This window comes from Lissotriton helveticus, chromosome 9 (genome assembly GCF_964261635.1).
Source record: "Lissotriton helveticus chromosome 9, aLisHel1.1, whole genome shotgun sequence".
Classification (NCBI taxonomy): Eukaryota; Metazoa; Chordata; class Amphibia; order Caudata; family Salamandridae; genus Lissotriton; species Lissotriton helveticus.
The window spans coordinates 886,695,178-886,717,741 of NC_136070.1; the positions used below are offsets into that span (position 1 = coordinate 886,695,178).

The 22,564-nt window shown below is 43.9% G+C and overlaps 1 protein-coding gene across 1 annotated transcript in view; it reads left to right on the top strand.

The window, feature by feature from the left end:
• Positions 1–22,564, top strand: part of LOC144781956 (cytochrome P450 2G1-like) — a 288,870-nt gene that overhangs the window by 260,574 nt on the left and 5,732 nt on the right. The window lies entirely within an intron of this gene.

Here is a 22,564-nt window from a genome sequence, read left to right on the forward strand (position 1 = left end):
TATTTTTGTCTGATAATTCTAGCATTCTTACTGTCCTACTTCGGCCTGAGACACTACCGGTCTCGTTTCTAGGCACCAACCCAGCTCGACGTGAAGACGGTCGTACCCGCTGATCCTCACTCAGTACCAGGATTATCGTTCATGGTACCTCCCGCATACCCATAATTGCCGGGTCAGAACTATCACCGGCAATGAAAACCCTATACCATTGGAATTATACAGCCCTGAAAAGTCACGGGCCCAGTGCCCGCTTGACGAAACACGTGTCGGCTGGTTGTTTGTTTTTCGTTGATGTCACTCTTCCAGATAGGAAGAGTTAATACACTGCATTTGGAAAGAAACCATACATATGGGTCTACCTTGTTTCATTCGATTTTACTCTGCTTTGCATCATTGATGACTCTCACACACATTTGATAGAACGTGTGCACAAGACTTCTGTTGTATTTACGGAGTGGCCCCTGGCCATTCTCTGCAGAAGTTTCCTGGGGTCTCCTCTGACTTGTAGCACCGTCCAATATTATTTCCCTACTTCGTATACCTACCACTACCAGCACTGGTGCCATTCTTCCTGTACACTCAGAAACCCCACACAGAACCCTTGTTCTTTTTGAGTGGGTTTGGGTCTCCCTCCCTGAAAAATGTGATCACACGTGACTTTAATTATAGCTAAATAAATGTCCCCAAAAATGTATCGCACACCACACCAATCTCAATCTTGTGCCCCAACCAGTATATTTGAAAAATCAAGAGAGACATTTCTGTTGCCAAATCAGAGGCCTTTATATTCTAAAGAAGACACATTTTCATTAAAAAAAGTTGGAACCTAAACATGCCAGTCTGCAAAATGCAGCCAAATTTAGCAGAGCAGAGCTTTTTGCCCTAAGCCCTTGGAGCAAGCTGGACCCTCGAATGATTTCCCCGCAGTTTAGCTGAGGAGGTACTGTTAAGGGGTTCTGTCTATATGCACACTAAGTATGGGCGAATTCATGATTCGCAAAAAATTCTGCGAATTCGCGGATTTCCCCACGAAATCTCGGATATTTTTGCAATTGCACTATACTCAACTGGAGTACTTTCTACTAACTAATCAGTAAGTGCTACCTCGTTGGGTAAATTTATCGTGCTTTTCCTACACTACAGCTGCGTAAAGGCCTAGAAGAGTTGTCTCCAGTGACCCCGTGTGTTTGTAAATTTGCCACCACGCCCATAGGCGCCGAAGTCCATCGAGTGAGCTGTCCAACACAGTGAGGGAAAGGGCGGGAAGAGGTTGCATAGTGTAGTGTGTGTGGGGCCGGGCTTCTGAGCGAGTTCACATGCCTCTTGTTTATAAAGGTCAGAGACCGATCAGCGCAGCAGATGAGGAGAAAGCAGTAAGTGCTACCTCGTTGGGTAAATGTATCGTGCTTTTCCTACACTACAGCTGCAGAAGAGTCGTCTGCAGTGACCCCGTGTGTCTGTAACTTTGCCACCGCGCCCATAGGCGCCGAGGTCCCTCGAGTGAGCTGTCCATCGCAGTGGGGGAAAGGGCGGGAAGAGGGTGCATAGCCTAGTGTGTGTGGGGCCGGGCTTCTGTGTGAGTTCACATGCCTCTTGTTTATAAAGGTCAGAGACCGATCAGCGCCGCAGATGAGGAGAAAGCAGTAAGTGCTACCTCGTTGGGTAAATGTATCGTGCTGTTCCTACACTTGTTTATAAAGGTCAGAGACTAGGGTGACCAACTGGCATGGATGCAAATTCAGGACGGCAAATGTAAAAATTCAGAACACAGTGTCAAAATTCAGGACAAAAATTCTGGACAAAAGGTCAAAATTCAGGACAAAACTTCGGGACAAAAGGTAAGTTTTACAGACGCATCAGAGGAGGTCGTGCAATAGTATATACGTAAATAGATAACCACTTAAGTGCAAATCAAAATAAGTTTATATGAGGTTGAGACAATCGTGCACTACACGTTTTTTTCAGTATGGCCGCTGCTTGCTACCTTAGACGATTCAAAACTTGCATCTCACTCCAGCAGGTACATTAGTCACCAGACGATGGTGAACCACACCTGAATATAAGTGAGGCCCCTTTTATTGTTGATTGAAAACTACTGGATATACAAGGAACTTTGCAGTACCAGCCCCAAGTAACAAAACCGCTCACCCCCCTTTCCAGCCTCCCAGGGAAACACCTGATGCCCGGTTGGCCAGTCCGGCCTTGCTACCACCCTCCAACTGTGCCCCTCATCTTCACATAGACCATCTCTCATGTGTATTTAATTTCTTTTATAGTGTTACTCATCCCAAGTATGTAAGGCAGGGTGTCAGACAATGACTCATATAAATGTGAAATGAATGTATAGGAAATGTTACTTAAGATAATGGGTGCTACAAGGTGTAATCATTCTTTTAAATATCATTCATTCTTTCACCATTCATTCTGTCCTTCCATCTGTGCCCATCGATATCTAAACATATTCAACCATTTGCAAACCTATCCACCATGTTCCTTCCATCCATCATTTTGATCATCCATCCCTCCATCCACCCTTTCCCTCAACCATCCATTATTCATCCACCCACCCTTTCACCCCATCCATCCGTACAATCATCCATCCACTCTTCTACCCATCCATCTATTCACTCATCTGTCCAGCCATTTACCCTTTCGCCCATCCAGCCATCCTTTCACTTACTCAGCCACCCACCCAGTAACTAATTCTTCCACCCATTCGCCCTTTTAGTCATTCATCCTCCCTTTTTCTCTCCATCCCCCTTTCAGTTATCCATCCATCCTTCCATCCACCCATCTACTCATCCTTTCATGAATCCATCCATTGACCGTATTACTCATCCATCTGTTCTCTCATCCATCCACCCTTTCACTTCTTCACTCATCTATTCATCCTTTTGTCCATCTACACCATTTCACTCACTTATCAATCCTTACATCCACCCTTTCACTTATCAATTCATCAATCCATCCATCATTTCACTCATCCATCCACCCATTCACTCACCCATGATCTACCCTTTCACTCATCCATCCATTCACACACCTATGCACCCTTTTACCCATCCATCTACCCTTCCACCCATATGTCCATCTATTTACCTTTTCTCTCATCCATACTTCCACTCATTCACTCATCCATCCATCCTTTCTTTCATTATCTATTCATTCACCCTTTAATTCACCCATTCATTCTTTCACTAATCCATCCAGCTATTCACATATTCCTTCACTTATTTACTCACCCGCCTTTTCACATTATGAGCTGAGCCTTTGTCTGCAGAGTTGCAGACAGAAGAGGCCCATCAAGAACTTCACCCATGCTGTAGTTCCTAAAGCAAGGGGTGGGGTGGGGTGGGGGTTCACTATGCCCCTGCACGTAGGGAATCTGAAAACTAGAAGTCATGAGTCATGGGTGATGCACAGTCCCAGGATGTAAGGTGACTGTGACATGGTGTTGTTTCTAGGGCTTTAAGTGGTGTAAAAATACTGGGGGGGTCTCTTCAAAGGCAGTGTTCGATGTAATTAAGGGCGTGGTTTAAAACACCTAGGCTAAAAATCTGTGCTTAGTATAATGTTCAGCGCGACTAGTATTATGTATTTTCTGTCATTGCATCCAGCTATATAATACAGCAAGTATCATTACACCAACAACAAGCCAGGACTATTGGCTTTGTCAATGGTTGTTATTTGCTTAAAATAAAAGAGCAGCAACCATGGCTTTGCTGAATATAACATTGAAAATACTTCAGTTCTAAAATGACGAGACAGTGAAAGAACGGTAACTCGTTCTTTTTAGCTTGTTTCACAGGCTTCTTTATGTAAACTATTTTCCAACATTGCAGCACAGGCGTTTTACCTTTTATCAACCCATGCTGTCACACCCCAGACTGCCCCATTGTCATTCTGTATGGGGCAATTAGCCCAGACAGAATGACAAAGGGCGGGTGGGGCTGCCCTTGTGCTCAAGGATGAGTGCGAGGCGCCAGCAACAAAGGGGCTAAGGCTTCTCACAGGGAGCAGAGCTGCTCCCTGTGATGCCCAAAATTACGGACAAAAGGTGTCCGTAAAAAGGATCCTCACGGACAACGGACGTGAGGTCCAAATTACGGACGGTCCGTGAAATTTACGGACGGTTGGTCACCCTATCAGAGACCGATCAGCAGTAAGTGCTACCTCGTTGGGTAAATGTATCGTGCTTTTCCTACACTACAGCTGCAGAAGAGTTGTCTCCAGTGACCCCGTGTGTCTGTAACTTTTCCACCGCGCCCATAGGCGCCGAGGTCCCTCGAGTGAGCTGTCCATCACAGTGGGGGAAAGGGCGGGAAGAGGTTGCATAGCCTAGTGTGTGTGGGGCCGGGCTTCTGTGCGTGTTCACATGCCTCTTGTTTATAAAGGTCAGAGACCGATCAGCGCAGCAGATGAGGAGAAAGCAGTAAGTGCTACCTCGTTGGGTAAATGTATCGCGCTTTACCTACACTACAGCTGCAGAAGAGTTGTCTCCAGTGACCCCGTGTGTCTGTAACTTTGCCACCGCGCCCACAGGCGCCGAGGTCCCTCGAGTGAGCTGTCCATCACAGTGGGGGAAAGGGCGGGAAGAGGTTGCATAGCCTAGTGTGTGTGGGGCCGGGCTTCTGTGCGAGTTCACATGCCTCTTGTTTATAAAGGTCAGAGACCGATCAGCGCAGCAGATGAGGAGAAAGCAGCCTCCTGGTCACTGGAAGTACAGGGAGATTGCGCTCGAGAAACTCGTGGATGCCTAGACCTCCATCACGGATTACAGCTATTTGTAGACGGTAGATTTGGGGAGGAAGCACACCTGCCTAGCATCAACCGTGCTCACTAGATTCTTGGGCTGATTATAATAATAATGCGTAATAATAATGCGTTACTGAATTTGAGCTTCAACTCGAGCACCTGCTTGATTTATATCTGTAAGTGCTTCCTGCTGAGGTTTAATTTTTGTGACAGGAGCCTCGTTGCCTAATTGTAACTATTTTCTGACCCTGCTTCGGGGGTCAGAGCTGGGTCAGAGAATAGTTGCAAGTAGGCAACGAGGCGCCCCTCAGGAAGCACTTACAGGGTTACAGCAGGTGCCGAAGTTGAAGTTAATTTCTTTGTAACCCTTTTGTAAACTGTTACAAAGAAATTAGCTTCAACTTGGGCACCTGCTGTAACCCTGTAAGTGCTTCCTGAACAAAATTCGTCCCGCTCGCGGATTCGCGGATTTTGCTGAAATTGCGCAAGATTCGCGGATTGAGAAATTGCGGAAAATCCGCAATTCCGCGAGCGGAACGAATTTTCGGCCCATACCTAATGCACACTAGGGAAGCCTGCGCAGAGCTGAGTAACCGTGTTGAGCAAAAAGAAGAGGCTCTCAACAAGTTCAGATTTGCATCTAGTGTCCAAGATACGTGCTGCCCACTAAAGTTAAGATAAGTGCCTGAAGATGTTCCTTATCCAGGCTGTCAGATGATCAGCATTTCTCTGTAATCTGATGCTCCTAAAAGGCTCAGGGATGTATAGAACTGGTATTGGCTATTAACGACCTGATATAGAGCAGTATCTGGAGCCCCATTAGATGATACAATGAATAACTTGCAGGATACTGATTGGGCCTGAGGTAGAGTTAAGTCTAAGGTGCCCTTAGGGGACGATCGTTTGAAGTAAATTATGAAACAGATGTGAATTATTCTAAATCAGCAGATAGTCCCAGATTTAGAGCACTATGAGGAAATGTGCTGTAAGGATGAGGTTAAATGAATGGTGCTAGAACTGGGGGTCTCTAGTTGGCAGAGGTAGGTACCTTTGTTCATATAGAGACCCTTGCTTCTAGTTAGGGTAATGGGGATACACACTTTAGATAACCCCTGAAAGCACCACAAATGGACACCACACCAGTTTACAAAAATAAAATATCTTTATCTAATCTAATCAAGCCAAAAACTACAAAAATCCAACATACAGGTACTCAGTAGAATGTCTTTAAAAAGGGTTGTTGTAAAAGTAGATGGGTAAATGCGACACTTTTCTCTGACCTTAGATGCGTAACACAGAACAAACAAAAGGGTCACAGAGAAGGCGTTGCGTCGACTCTTCCTGCGCTCCGGTTTCGTTGCGCCAAGATACCACCTCGATGCGTTGCGATGATCCGGTGCGATGCACTAAAATGGCGTCTCTGCTGTGATGCAACAATGTGGATGCGATGTGTGGATGCCCGACAGCTGTGCGGCGAAATTGGTGGTTTCTTAAGCTGCGACAGGCCCTGCGACACCCTTCTCCAGGGACGCGATGGCGATCAGCGGCAAAGTGCTTCCTTAGGGATGTGACGGTCCGGCGGCACACTTTTCCGGTGATGCGACGGCGAACAGCGGTGAGACGCTTCCTTGGTGATGTGACAGCGGCTGCTGCGGCAGCATCACGCTTCTCCCTCGTTAAGTCGCACTTCCAACTCCCAGCAGCAAGGGCCTCACACACAGTTACATGCACCTCAAGGCAGGTCAAAACTTCCAGCATGGAAGTCAGGGAAACTGGGGGTATTATTTATTTATTTAGGAGTTTTATATAGCGCTAGCCAGACACGAAGGTATTGGAGCGCTTTACAACATAAGTGGAGGGTAAATCACAAAGAAAATAACAGTAGTATACATGTTGACTCGTGGTGAGCCGAAAGTCTCAGATTGGAATACACATTGAATAGCAGGAGATCACAGAGTATAGGGGTGCTATATACATTGACTCAAGAGGAGACCATTTCAGGGAGGAGGGGGCATAGAAACGAGTCAGAAGATGGGTGAGGTAGAAGTCTTAATATTAAGGTGGCTGAGTGTTCAATGGACAAGAGTCTGCATTCGGGCGGCAGCTAACTATTCTAAAGGGAATGGTTGAGGAAGAGGTCTTTGAGCTGCCTTTTGAATTTTACAAAGGGGTTAGTCCTGATATGGACTGGGATGGAGTTCAAGATTTGGGTGCATTATCGGACAAGAATCGAGATGAGATTTTTTGTTTGTGAGTTTTTTGGGGGTGGGGGATGAGGATTAGAATGTTGGTGCTCCTGAGGCTCCTTGTCTGGCTGGCTTTCTTGAGTTTGGCAGCCTGGTAGGTGGGTTTCCCAGTGTGCAGAGCTTTGTGCGCAAGACAAGCAGTTCTGAAGTTGGCTCGCATTTCGATTGGGAGCCGTTTTAGTTCTCGGAGTGCCGGCGAAATGTGTTCAAATTTCTTCACTCCAGTGACCATTCTGGCCATTGCATTAAGTGTTGATCTAAAAGGAGCTAAGCAAGATGTTGCTGTTCCTGTGAGGGTTGCACTCCCATAGTCCAGTCTGGACAGCACCAGGGATTGAGTGGCTTGTTTGAGATCGCTGGAAGGGATGAAGGATTTTATTTTGCTGAGCAGTTTAAGGTTGAGGAAGGCGCTCTTAGCGGAGTTCTTGATGGCCATGTCTAATTTTGGGTCCGGAGTGATTCCCTGTGATTTTACAGAGTCGGTCAGGGTGAGATTGCAGTTAAGAGCATCTATGGCTTTTAGCCATTCTGTGACTTGGTGGTTCTGCTCCTTGTCTTGATTGAGTTTCAGGTGGTTGAATGTTAGCCAGTGTTGGACTTCTTAGAGTGTTGTTTGGTCTTTGAATATCATCAATGGAGGAAGTTTCGAGATAGATCTGGGTGTTGTCCACATAAAGGTGGAAGGGCATGTTGATATTTGAGAATGCAGTGCCTTAATGAGTAATTTGTGGTTAACCTGTATCGAAGGCTGCCGATAGGTCCAAGAGTATGAGTAGACAGCATTGGTCATGGTCTAGCTTTTTGACCAGCTGGGCAGGAATGGGGTCCAAGACGCGAGATAAGGGAGTGGAGCTGGAAATCATTTTTGCGATCTCAACAACAGAGGTGGTATTGAAGGATTTCCAGTTGTTTGGGTGATGCTTGGGTGTGATAGCTTATGTATCAGCGAGCGAGCTATTTCTGGGGGGGGGGTGTTAGGCAGCAGGTAACGTTCAGAGAGAGCTCAATTTTTGAGATTGTCATTGAAGAAACTGGCAAAGTTATCACACAAGTAACTTTGGAGGCCTGAGCTGAGCACTATTGATCACTATAGGATTTTGTTGTGAACTTCTGTTGAATTTAAATGTATCGTGATGCCTCTATACATAGAAAACGAGTCGCTTAACCCGTTGGTGAAGCAGCCCAAGTTAACACGAAGGAGAGTGCAATGGCTTACATGGTACATGCACAGAGGTCAGCTTGCCCGAGGCACGGACACACTTAACGGTAAAGCAGGAGGGATTGCGCAACATGATATTGCCTCAGGTCTCAACTGCCCAGGAGCCAGACGGTGGTCAAAGGGAGAAGAGCTAAAGGCAACATGATACCGACACCCGCTGAATGGAAAGCTGACACGGTGAGTTAAAAACAGGACGTGGGCGCACTTTGAGCAGGAAAACCTGGACAACTAGAGACGCCGGGAATTTATAACTTGAACAGCATGAGGACGTGGGGGCTAAAGGCAACACGCCACTCTGGGTGAATGAAAAGCAGGTGTACGTTGAGCTAGGAGCAGGCAATTAACATAAGAAGTAGGGTCAAAAGAAAAAGTAATGTGCAACATTAACTTATACTGTCCATTGTGAACTAATACATGTAACAGGGATAGCCTCCAGGCTGTGACACAAAGAGCAAATTGACAAATGTAAGCTTTTGACCAATTAAAAGAATGGTTAATTCTTGTGCTTCTGATGAATCCTATCACACTCAATGGGAGTGCTGAATGCCCATTTAGTAGATAGAGCGTGTCTTAAGAGACAGGGCATGCGCTGCCTAAGCGAGACCTCAAAAGAAGCATCTCGTCGTGTGGTGCTGTTAGTGTTGATTTTTCAGTGCAGAATGAGTTCCTGGTGCTAACAATCAATATGAAGTGCCTGATTGTCAGTTTGCAGAACTCAGCGGAATCTTGCTGAGTTTTCATATACCTTCGCAGAATTACACAGACACCCCACAAGTTCTGCCCATCCCTACTCAATACTAGCAGATTAACCTGTTTTTGTACCCGTACACATAATTCGGGGTGGGGGGGATTAACCAAGTTACTGATTTGGCTTTAACACAACCCACTAATATTTGCCAGTTGTTACCAACAGGCCATCATTTGTGCAAGCCATCATGTAGTCTTCATGTCTTTGTTTCTGTACCACAGCCATAAAGAAGTGTTCCAAGCAGCTGTAGAGTATCCAACTTAGGAGTCCTGTATTAGGCTATTTTGAATAGATATTGCATGAGGCATACCCAGTTTGTTTTCAAACCAAAGAAATTCTAGTATGAATACAAGCAGTGACAATTTCACCACAACCAGATCACATCCAGACCTCGAACTGCACTCACGTAGGACAAGATGTAAACATGCTGGGTCCGCTTGTAATCATAGTGGAGTGCTACAATACCACACTAATGGCCTTTATGTGCTGATCAAATGATACATAAACTCCTAGGGACAACTGGCAGGGGGGTGGGTGATTCGCATCTGTGGTACAATGAGGTATGCACAACAGAACCACAATCCGTGTCAGTGGGGAAAAGGCTGAAGAAGCAAGTAACTGCTCTAGGTATCAGGGAAATTGAAGCAATGAACTACAGTCTACAATACAAGTCTTAAGTCAGTTCTCTCGCTAGCACACTTGTCAAGTCCTTTTGTGCCTGTGACTTCAGAAACAGGAGGCCAGCTCTTCTCTCAGGCCCTTGGAAACTTTTCTGCAGATGGACACAGCACACTGCAAAGTCCTTCTTCAAGCAGGGGACACAGCACACAACAAAGTCCCTTGGTCCTCTCCTCGGTAGAAACAGCAAACTGCAGGCCAACCCCAGATACACAGCAAGGGCAGAATTTCGCCTAAGTCTCTTCAGCTGATCTTCTTTAGCAGGGATTCCTCTTTCTCACAAAGTAGTCTAACTTTCAGGGGTTTCAGCTCTCATATTTATACCCCAAATGTCTTTGTTCGCTATGTGTGAGGGGTCCTGGACCCAGTCCAAACCAGTTCTGGGTGCACTCTGCCAGTGCACAACTTCTTCCTTTGTCAGTGTGGGTCAGAGTCATCAGACACACCACAGGAGGTGGAGCCAGCATTGTGGAAGGCAGACATAGCCCTATTCAGGCCTAGGTGCTACTTCTCCTACCACTCCAAATACAGATAGGTCTATTCAGCCTAGTGCTGACTCACCCAGACTCCTGGAGCCACCCCAGCCCCTGTCACTCTCAAACCAGACAGTCAATCCACAAACAGGCAGTGGCACACAGAAAGGTTGAACAAGAAAACAGCCCCTTTCTAAAAGTGCTATTTTCAAACATAGAATTTAAAAACCATCCCTCCTAAAATATGTGTTATTAAATTCTGAGTTCAGGGATACCAGACTCCAATTTTCTATCTCACTCTTGTAGGAAGATATGCAGGTAAACATGTTACACAGCATTCCCCATTGTGTCCTATGGGTAAGATAGCCTTTCAATAGTGAAAAACTAAATTGGCAGCATTTCACTATCAGGGCATGTTACTCACACTAGTACATGTCTTACCTTTCACATACACTGCACCCTGCCCAGGGGGGTACCTTGATAAAAAAAATGGGGCGACCCGGTGTCCCTCAGAACCTGGGTATAATTATTAAGTAAAAATATTGGTTCTGTCTGGATTTTCAATTGCTTAGAGTACTTAAGGAGCAAAGACTTATTTACAACACATATACCAATGATTTGTGAAAGAAAATAACACACACCAAAATTAGAATTCAATAATATATTCAAAAATAAATATCAAATACTAATGGCTGTCACAATTTACAAATTCAATTGCAGTAAGGAATAAGTGACTGTGGTGAAGAAAGTGACATATAATGATTGGCGATATGGACAGTACACTATATACAAGACAAATAAATGTGCGAAAAAAGGGGGAGCTTTTTTTTGTCCTCATTATTTTACCTTGGGACGACCATAGGGGTGTCCTTTGTCCAAGAAAATGGAAGGGTCAGGCCTGGCAAGTGGCTACACTGGCCAGGTCAACATGGCAGTTAGCAAACTGCACACAGGCACTGTGGTGGCATGCCTGAGACATCTCTTTGGGGCTACTCATGTGGGTGGTACAATCAGTGTTGCAGGCCCACTAGTGGCAGTTGAATTACCAGCCCTGGGACACTTAGGGCACTTTACTAGGGACCTACTGGTAAAACAAATATACCAATTATGGATAACCAATCAAAATAACAATTTACACAGGGAGCACTTGCACTCTGGCACTGATCAGCAGTGACAAAGTGCCCGGAGCACCTAAACCAGCATAAACGAAATCCAGCACAGTGTCAATAATATAGGAGTTAGAGGCAAAAATCCACTGGTTTCTAGCTAGCCTGGCTGAAGAAGGGTGACATACCCTGAAACCTGTCCCAGGATGCTTGTTTCCGGTCCAGGGAGGACCTGGCCTGGCAGTTCGGCCTGGACTTTTCCCATGGGGCGCAGGGTCAAGACTGATTTGCAATTGGCTGGGTCCAAACTGGGGTGGTGTAGTGAGCAGAAGAACTATGGATTTAACCCAGATCTTTTGACTGGGGGAGAATGTTTGCATTGTCAGCATTCCATCCATCATTTGTTTGCTATAACACTTCTCACCCTAAGTGGGATGGGTATGCCCAGAAGTGGGTCCCTTGCTCACTGTGCCAATGGATTCAAGCTAGCCTAGATGTAGAAGGGTGACATACCCTGAAAGCGGTTCCAGGATGCTTGTTTCCGGTCCAGGGAGGACCTTGCCTGGCAGTTTGGGATGGACTGTTCCCATGGGTCACAGGGTCAAGACTGATTTGCATATGGCTGGGTCCAAACTGGGGTGGCGTAGTGGGCAAAATAACAATGGATTTAACCCATAACTTTTGACTGGGGGAGAATGTTTGCATTGTCAGCATTCCATCCATCATTTATTTGTTGTAACACTTTTCACCCTAAGTGGGATGAGTATGCCCAGACTTGGGTCCCTTGCTCACTCTGCCACTGGATTCAAGCTAGCCTGGCTGAAGAAGGGTGACATACCCTGAAACCGGTCCCAGGATGCTTGTTTGCGGTCCAGGGAGGATCTGGCCTCGCAGTTCGGTCTGGACTGCTCCAATGGGGCACATGGTTAAGACTGATTTGCATATGGCTGGGTCCAAACTGGGGTGGCCTAGTGGGCAAAAGAACAATGGGTTTAACCTAGATCTTTTAACTGGGGGAGAATGTTTGCATTATCAGCATTCCGTCCATCATTTGTTTGCTGTAACACTTTTCACCCTAAGTGGGATGGGTATACCCAGATGTGGGTCTCTTGCTCACTATGCCACTGGATTCAAGCTGTCTTGGCTGAAGAAGGGTGACATACCCTAACCGGTCCCAGGATGCTTGTTTCCAGTCCAGGGAGGACCTGGCCTGGCAGTTCGGTCTGGACTGTTCCCATGGGCACAAGTTCAAGACTGATTTGCATATGGCTGCGTCCAAACTGGGTTGGCGTAGTGGGCAAAAGAACAATGGATTTAACCCAGATCTTTTGACGGTGGGAAAATGTCTGTTTTGTTAGCTTTCCGTCCATCATTTGTTTGCTGTAACACTTTTCACCCTAAGTGGTATGGGTATGCCCAGATGTGGGTCCCTTGCTCACTGTGCCACTGGATTCAAGCTGTCTTAGCTGAAGAAGGGTGACATACCCTAACCGGTCCCAGGATGCTTGTTTCCAGTCCAGGGAGGACCTGGCCTGGCAGTTCGGTCTGGACTGTTCCCATGGGGCACAGGTTCAAGACTGATTTGCATATGGCTGCGTCCAAACTGGGTTGGCGTAGTGGGCAAAAGAACAATGGATTTAACCCAGATGTTTTGACGGTGGGAAAATGATTGCATTGTCAGTATTCCGTCCATCACTTGTTTGCCGTAAAAAGTCAGAGGAAACTACGCCATGGATGCCAGGTCTAACAAATGGACTATGGGTATTCTGGTTTGGTTGCTGAAGGAGCTAAATACCGCTTGTTTGCTGGAGCACCAGGATGGATAGGAGTAGAGTGTGAGTGACCTAGTAGGGCTGCTAAAGTGAGGATTAGTTTGATTCTGTACCTATATTCAAGTGTAGGTTTGTAGTCAGCGCAACCTGTTGTGAAAGGGGTTGTTAGTGAACTTGAGGGATTTTATTTCCAACAATAGAATTTGGACACTTGGATGTACTCATAAGTATTTCTGATCCCTGTAGTATTTTTAACAGACAGGCCGGGTAGTGCCCCTGCTCCTGTACTGGTTGTTACAGTGAGACCCACGAATAGGGGAGCCATCCAAATGTGTTGATGGGACATTTACAGGGAAATCCAATCATTACAAGAGAGAGAACTCATTATAACAATGCAATTCAATAGGTCTTACATTAGTGAACGTTTAAGCTATTGGCATTACTATTAATAACTCAAGAAACACTTAGAGAATAAGGGTCAAAGGGATATATAACGACCTTACACGGTTCTCTTCCCCAAATACTTAAACACAAATACAACCTGAACCAGGGGTCTCAAAGAAACACTACCAGGTACTCAAGTGAAAAGTAGGAGTACTATGGAATCTCATATCGCAATTGGAAAGAGAAGGAGAAAAGAAAAGTGTGAATGGAGGGACCCTTAGTAAGAGATTGGATTCCCATCAATTACCTTGGTGATCAGTATCATCATCTGGGTATCCTACCATCCAACTGATATACCTCTTGATCATAGAGGTTATCTACTTGGAATAAATCACAAGTGGGTCGAGAAATGAGAACCAGAGAGAAGAGAAACAATTTCTATGTTCTTAAGAAAAGTGATCACAAATGGTTTCCCAAGTATTCAGGAGAACAGTGCAGTGCAGAAAAAAGTGAGTGCAAGGTTAAAAAAGAATTGATGAGAGAAACAGTTTTTATTATAGATATCTCTTATTCTCAATAAAAACAGTGCAAAAAGCAGTGTTCACACATAACTGCTTTCTATTAAGGTCGACATGTGTCAGCCATTTGGGTAAAATCACCCGAGGCTTTCTTCAGGACCTGTCTCTATTAATAGTTTACTACTGCATCAATAGAAAAAATGTATCCAAATTGGTGTCCACTTTAAAATGAAAATTATTTTACCAAATTATAGGTTATCTTGGTTGGACTGATTACAACCTTTATACAGACCCCCCGCTTCAAGGGATGCAGATGCACCTGAAAAACAAATAAAGAAACATGTTCTCCAAAAATTCCCAAGAGTGCATAGGACCTAAAAGCCTCTATCATGTCATGTGGTGTATTCAATACCATTACAATCTGCATAATATGCCATTTACCAGTGAGAAATACCATTCACAAATTATTGCTCACCCGTCTTGATCGGGGAATGGACCTCACCTCGCCTGGTACCTCACTCAGGACTACAAGGCCCCGCTCTGAGAAGAATCAGGAAAAAAGGGGGATGATAGAAAACCTGGTTCTAACAATAGTCAGTTCCTGTCCTCTTACATAGCCCTAAAAAAAACTCCTGTTTTACTTCAACCGGAAATTTCGTACTGCATCGGTATTATTAAATGAAATGGATGGTAGTCAAATCTTTACTGTCCTTGTTATGCTAATATTTACTCGATGTCTATGGTGTTAACATAAACTCTGTACGATTTCAACCAAAGGAACGGCGAAATGAAGGGTTTCGCTTTAGCATTAAGGGACCCTTAACACAATAGCACTGTTCTCATGGTTACTTGGGAAACCATTTGTGATCACTTTTCTTAAGAACATAGAAATTGTTTCTCTCCTCTCTGGTTCTCCTTTCTCGACCCACTTGTGATTTATTCCAAGTAGATAACCTCTATGATCAAGAGGTATATCGGTTGGTTGGTAAGATACCCAGTTGATGATACTGATCACCAAAGGTAATTGATGGGAATCCAATCTCTTACTAAGGGTCCCTCCATTTACACTTTTCTTTTCTCCTTCTCTTTCCAATTGCGATAAGAGATTCCATAGAAACTCCTACTTTTCACTTGAGTATCTGGTAGTGTTTCTTTGAGACCCCCGTTTAGGTTGTATTTGTGTTTAAGTATTTGGGGAAGAGAACCGTGGCAGGTCGTTATATATCCCTTTGACCCTTATTCTCTAAGTATTTCTTGTGTTATTATTAGTAATGCCAATAGCATAAACATTCACTAATGTAAGACATATTGAATTCCATTGTTATAATGAGTTCTCTCTCTTGTAATGATTGGATTTCCCGGTAAATGTCCTATCAACACATTTGGATGGCTCCCTCTATTCATGGGTCTCACTGTAACAACCAGTACAGGAGCAGGGGTACTGCCTGGCCTGTCTGTTAAAAATACTACAGGGATAAGAAATATTTAAGAGTACATCCAAGTTTCTACATTCTATTGTTGGAAAAAAAAAATCCCTCACGTTCACTAACAACCCCTTTCACAACAGGTTGAGCTGACTACAAACATACACTTGAATATAGGTACAGAATCAAACTAATCTTCACTCTAGCAGCCCTACTAGGTCACTCACACTCTACTCCTCTCCATCCAGGTGCTCCAGCAAACAAGCAATATTTAGCTCCTTCAGCAACCAAACCAGAATACCCATAGTCCATTTGTTAGACATGGCATCCTTAGCATGGTTTCCTCTGACTTTTTACGGCAAACAAAGGATGGACGGAATGCTGACAATGCAAACATTCTCCCCCTGTCAAAAGATCTGGGTTAAATCCATTGTTCTTTTGCCACTACACCAACCCAGTTTGGACCCAGCCATATGCAAATCAGTCTTGAACCTGTGCCCCATGAGAACAGTCCAGACCGAACTGCCAGGCCAGGTCCTCCCTGAACCGGAAACAAGCATCCTGGGACTGGTTTCAGGGTATGTCGCCCATCTTCAGCCAGGTTAGCTTGAATCCAGTAGCACAGTGAGCAAGGGACACACGCCCGGGCATACCCAACCCACTTGGGGTGAAAAGTGTTACAGCAAACAAATGATGGATGCAATGGTGACAATGCAAACATTCTCCCCCGGTGCCGCAAAAGTAAACAAATAGAAAAAGAAATGCGTGGCGGGAGAGCGTGTTAGGCAGGATAAAGCAATTTAAAGAAAATAGTGCTCCGAGGCTGTAATTAAAATGTACAAAGTGACAACACATGTAACATAGAATGTTGGATTAAACCCAGATCCTTGTGACTGGGGGTGAATGTTTGCATTGTCCAGCATTCTGTCTATCAATTGTTTGTTTTGCATATGTTGCCCTAAGTGGGAAGGGTATGCCCAGACGTGGGTCCCGTGCTCACTACACCACTGGATTCAAGCTAGTCTAGCTGATGAAGGGTGATGCCCTGAAACTGGCCCCAGGATGCTTGTTTCCGGTCCAGGGAGGACCTGGCTTGGCAGTTCGGGCTGGACTGTTCCCACAAGGAACAGGGTCAAGACTGATTTGCATATGGCTGGGTCTAAACTGGGGTGGTGTGGTGAGAAAAAGAATGATGTATTAAACCCACATCCTTGTGACTGGGGGTGAATGTTTGCATTGTCCAGCATTCGGTCTATCAATTGTTTCTTTTGCATATGTTGCCCTAAGTGGGAAGGGCATGCCTGGACATGAGTCCTGTGCTCACTACACCACTGGATTCAAGCTAGTCTAGCTGATGAAGGGTGATGCCCTGAAACTGTCCCCAGGATGCTTGTTTGCGGTTCAGGGAGGACCTGGCTTGGCAGTTCAGGCTGGACTGTTCCCACAAGGAACAGGGTCAAGTCTGATTTGCATATGGCTGCGTTCAAACTGGGGTGGGCTGGTGAGCAAAAGAATGATGGATTAAACCCAGATCCTTGTGACTGGCGGTGAATGTTTGCATTGTCCAGCGTTCCATCTATCAATTGTTTCTTTTGCATACCTTTCACATTATGCAGCACAAGCACGTTTGTTTATTTATAGCACATCATTTGTGAGGCTCACATGCTTCTATGGTACGCAACTCCCCCGCCTTTATGATGAGCTGAGGCGGGGAGATAAGAAAAGCGCAGGCCTATGGGCCAGTTGGGCTTCCTCTCAGAATTCCCCACCTGCACCCTCACCAGCATGATAATTCTAGTGAGGGGAAACTTGGTTGTCAGGAAACATTATAAAAACAGGAAATTAACACTTCTGTTGCGCATCTCCAACCAAGCAAATTCAAGAGCCATATAACTGAGTACTGAGGCACTTCAAACTGCACGAAAATAAACCAGCATTGTTAGAACTGTGCTGTCCACAAAATGAAGCTCGTCATGGGAGAAGCGGGTGCCATACTGATATATGAAGTGTGGGAAAGCAAAAAGAGTGTGCAGAAAGGAACATATATTAAACAAGCGTAGGTACACTGTACTTTACCAGTGCTCCTCAGCTGTGAAAGGAAATGAGGTATTGGCTGCAAGAACGAGACAGGAGGCACCAAAGAAGAGCGATGCTGGAGTGGAGCAATGGTAAGTAGGAGGTGAAATATAGTTGTTTTATTGATGACAGCAGGTCTTGCAGACAGCGCATGCGCACTGTAGGCTTGACGTAAAAGTGTCTCCCGAGTGAAAAGAGCAGTGGCGGTACCCCTATTTGTTTTAAAGTGTGACAGTAGGGTCTGTCTATGTCTTAGACTCTTTGGGGCAATAGAGTTCGAACAAGGAAATATATCATTGTGATGGATCTTGAACTGTAAGGCATGCACATAATAGCATGAGTTCATGTGTACTCAAACATGCTAAGACTGCACCAGTAAAGTTTAATTTTGGACATGACTCAATTAGGGACCTATATAACTTACTAGTCCTGAAGAAAACCACCTGGCCTAATTGGCAAATATTAATGACTGAAACATTAATTGCCACATAATCACAGAATCGGCCTATTTGCGACCAGAAAAATGCTTTTTTGAAATGTACAAAGTTCAAATTGAGATTTGGTAACTTGTTACCGAACCGCAGTTTGGGTTTTGCGATTAAGTATTCAAAAGGGGCGTGTTTAGGGCATCCAGTCCGAATTGCATTGATATGTATGAATGTTTTGTGACCGAAATGTGGTTGCAAAACATTGGCACTTTTTCACCAACTCATAGATTGTGGTAATGTATTTGTCAATAGGAAGGGGTCCCCATGGGATCCCTTCCTCTTTGTGAATGTTGGGAAAATATTTTTTTCAGAGCAGTCAGAGGTCCCACGGACCACTGCCTGCTCTTAAACAAAATTATAACAACATTTTTTATTTTTCATTGTTGAAGCACATCCCTTTTTCTTTTAAGGAAATGGGTTGCATTTCAACAAGAAAAAAAGCTTTATTCAAAGGCAATCCCAGACATGGTGATATGCTGACCAAACGGGCTAAGGTTAATTTTTTAGGAGTAGGCAATGGTCCCTTGGGCAAATATTCTGCCACATAACTTTCAGTGACACCTAACCCAGACATATTCAGAAGACCTGCATTGGTCATTTGCTTTAACAAGACCATGGTAAATGTGGCAGCTGAGTTATTGTCAAGGTTTTTTTAAAGCTTGTTTTGGAATACATGTTGTTGGTTGTGAATCTGGCATTTCAGATTAACTAACATTATAACCTTCATCAGGACAAAGTGAAAATGCGGGATTGAAGCTGGAATTTATCAAGCCAGTTGTGACTGAGACAAATTTGAATTGAATTTCTTCGGCATTTATAAATAACGCAGGCAAGAGTAATTGGTAGGGGCTGATGGGCATCTTTGTAGAAATTATGAAAACATCTAAAAAATGATAAACATGGTAAATTAACAGTATTGCCATGCATCAAGTACACGCTCTCTGGATATGAAAGCAATCAGGTGCTTAGGGCAAAGGGCGTCCACCTCTCACAGGCTTGGGTTCCTCCGAGACTCTGTTTTCCAACAGGACAGCACATTCACCAGGCCAGCATGCACGTTTTCCTTCAGTAATCTGCTACATTAGGAAAGATTGTAGTTTTAAAGTGAACTTGAGGATGTTGGGTCCCCCGGGGTACAGTTGTGGCATCCAGTTCAATCTTCAGTAGACATATAGATAATCTAATTGCCAGATCTGAGTACCTACTCATTTCATGCGCCATAGTAGATTTTGTCTTATATCTCCACTGTTCACATACACGCTGTCATACCAGGGGAAAATAGGGCAAGACAATGTTTTTGAACATATGTTTTTTCCAAAAGTTCCCTTTTTCTTTGAAGAGAAGATATTTTCTCCCTCATCTGTATACCATTTTGCTTTCCTAATTCTACTATCTCATCAATAGATAAATGTAATAATGTCTCATCACTAACACCCATTTCGGAATACTTTTTTTTTTTCTTTTTTTTTTTATTACGAACCCAAAACAGGCAGAGCCAGACAGAATCTATACAATACATCATATAAAGCAAAACATTACAGATTCATTAAAGGAAAGAGAAATAACAGAAATATATCAAAGAGCATCAGAGCAAGCAACTGGAATGGAGCGATCTAAGAGCCTTATATAGTCATAGGATTATGCTTAGATTTCCAATTAGTTATAGGAAGCCAGAGTGATTCCCCGTGTTTCCTTGCTCTTTTTCCCCTTGTAGTATATATAGCCGTCTCTATGCTATAGATTGCCAGAAAACGGGAAAGCCACATCTGAAAACGAGGAGATTCTTGCTCCTTCCAGCGAGCTGCCAGAATGATTCTAAAGGCAGCGGTACCAATATATAGTATTTTTTGCTCTGTTTTAGTCAATTTTAAAGTATTATCGAATCCTAAGACAAAGAGTGTATCTGAATCTGGTACCCTGTGCCCAAAAAGCTCTTCCCAAAAATTCAAGAGCATGTTCTTAATTAACACAAGTGAGGGACAGCTACTAAACATGTGTATCAGGGTGGCGGGACCTTTCGAGCATCTTGGGCAGATGTCATTCTCCCTTTTCCCCCATTGAAAGAGCTTGGCGGGTGTATAATAGAGATTGAAGACTGTTTTGTATATTTGGGCTTTTAAGTTACTGGCCATAATCAAAAATCGGCTCATCTCTAGTATCCTATCAACATCCACGTCAGGATTATTTAATTTTGTAGCCCAGCTAGTTTCTGTTTTTTCCAGGTCATCCGACATATTAAATAGGAGTATCCTATAAAGTGCTCCTATTCTAGTGTTTGTGTTATTAAGGGCTTCAATTATCTCTACTCTCCCCAAATAAATAGAGGGACGTTTTGCTCTTAAATACGCTATTACCTGTGCAAATTTAATGTAGTCACCATTTGAGAGTTGGTATTTCTGTTTCAGGTCGTTAAAAGTGGTTTCTAAATCGTTAATCAAGAAGTCGCTAATTGTAGTTATACCAATCCTTTCCCATTTTCTTGCTATTACATCATAGGATGGTGCACAAAGAGTACTATGTTTCCATAATAGCGTATAACTGTTAAGTTTCTTAAGTTGTATAAGTTTAACAACCTTTTCCCAGACTTTCCAAGCGCTTAACATAATTTCAACCTTGTATTTCTTTTTCATATACTTAGTGTCAATTGTCTGGAGGAAGAGCCCCTTTGCTGCTTTACCGAGAACCAGCTCATATATTGAAGGAATGTAATCAATATCAACATGTGTAGTTCCATTACTATTACAAAACATAGGAGTTGAGAGTTTTAGAATCGAAGCCCAGTGGTACAGCGTACAGTTTGGAACAGCAAGTCCCCCTCTTTCTATAGGGAGGGAGAGCAGTTTATGCGATCTCCTAATCTTTCCGTGTTGCCATAAAAATTTCGACATAAGTGAGTCGAGTGTTTTTAATATCCTTGACTCTACTACTAACGGTATTGCACGAAAAAGATATAAACATCTGGGTAAAACATTCATTTTAAGAAAGTTAGCTCTTCCAATGATCGTGAGGTGTAAATTATTGACCCGATCTAGGTCCTGTTTAATCTTGGCGATGAGAGGGTCATAGTTCAAAGCTACGATATGCTTGGTTTCAGGGCTTAAAGTGACTCCAAAATAGGTGGCTTTATGACTCCTTCTTTGATCACTACACACTGTATTGGCTGTAGCCAGTATAATAGTCTTTCCCCTATTCAGGGAGTAGCCCGAATATAAGCCAAACTCCAGAGTTAATTCTTCGATTTCGCGCATGGCCACTACTGGATCAGCGGTAATGACCGCGATATCGTCCGCGTAGGCTAGTACTCTAGTCTCAAATGAGTGGCTCAGGATGGGGGTAATAAGTGTATGCTCTAAGAGTTTTAATATAAGCGGATTAATATAAAGCGCAAATAAAAGTGGTGAACAAGAGCAGCCCTGTCTAGTACCCCGCAATATATTAATCTGACCAGATTCGGAACCCATAATTTGTAATTTGGCTTTGGGGGACGTATACATAGATTTCATAGCTTTTAAAAATTTGGGGCCAAAATTGTTTCTTGCCATAACCGCCCAGAGAAATTTCCATGACACCCGGTCGAAGGCCTTCTCGGCATCCAACAGGATCATTGACATCTGCCCTCCCCTAACAGCAATGGCATCGAAGAGGGCCAGAGCCCTGCAGGTGTGATCAGTAGTCCCTTTACCTGGAACAAAACCATGCTGCCAAGGGGAGACCAGCTGTTCAATAACCCTGCTTAATCTACCGGCCATTACTTTAGCAAACAATTTAGAGTCCGAATTAATAAGGGATATGGGGCGATATGAAGTGATAAGTTCGGGTGATTTTCCTTTCTTAGGAAATACAACTATACTGGCTTCAGACCAAGATGCAGGAGAAACTCCGTTCCATTGTATCCCTAGAAAAAGATCATGCAAAATTGGGGCTAGTTGTTCAGATAAAATTTTATACAAATCTATTGGAATTTTATCCGGCCCCACTGCTTTTCCTGCTTGTAACGAAGTAAGTGCTGTTAATACTTCTTCGATGGAGATTTCCCCTTCCAGATCTTCACGAGTAGCCTCACCGAGAACTTTCTCTCCATTCTCGTTATCAAGAAAATTGTTAAGAAACAGATTTATTTGAGTGTCAGTGGTAGCTAGGTCTTCAGTGTATAGACTTTGATAGTATTGCTGAAATAATTGTATTATATCAGTCGCTTTAGTAAATGTTTGACCACCCTCCTGAATTGAACTAATATTACTGGCAACATTTTTTTGCCTGGTGATTAGAGCCAGTTGTCTGCCTACTTTCTCTCCGTTCTCATATAGATCTTTTCTATGGGCCCTGTATGTTTGCGCCGCTTTCTGGCTAAGAGTCGTGTTAATCTCAGATTTCAATGTAATTACTTGATACATTAATTGCTTGGCGTCCTGCCCCAAAGAAATTAGCCTCGTGTGATCTGCTTCAGCTTTAGCTAGGGTGGATATTTTCAGGTTATGTTCATTAAGTTGTTTTTTTCGGATCCTGTTTTGATAGCTAGTAGTTTCTCCCCTAAGTGCTGCCTTATAACAATCCCACACAATATTTCTTGAAGAACTGAAACGATTCATATTAAAAAATTCTTCTGTCCATTTCTTGATATACATAATGTATTCAGCGTTAACCAAAAGTTTACGATCGAATGACCAGTGCCTACGT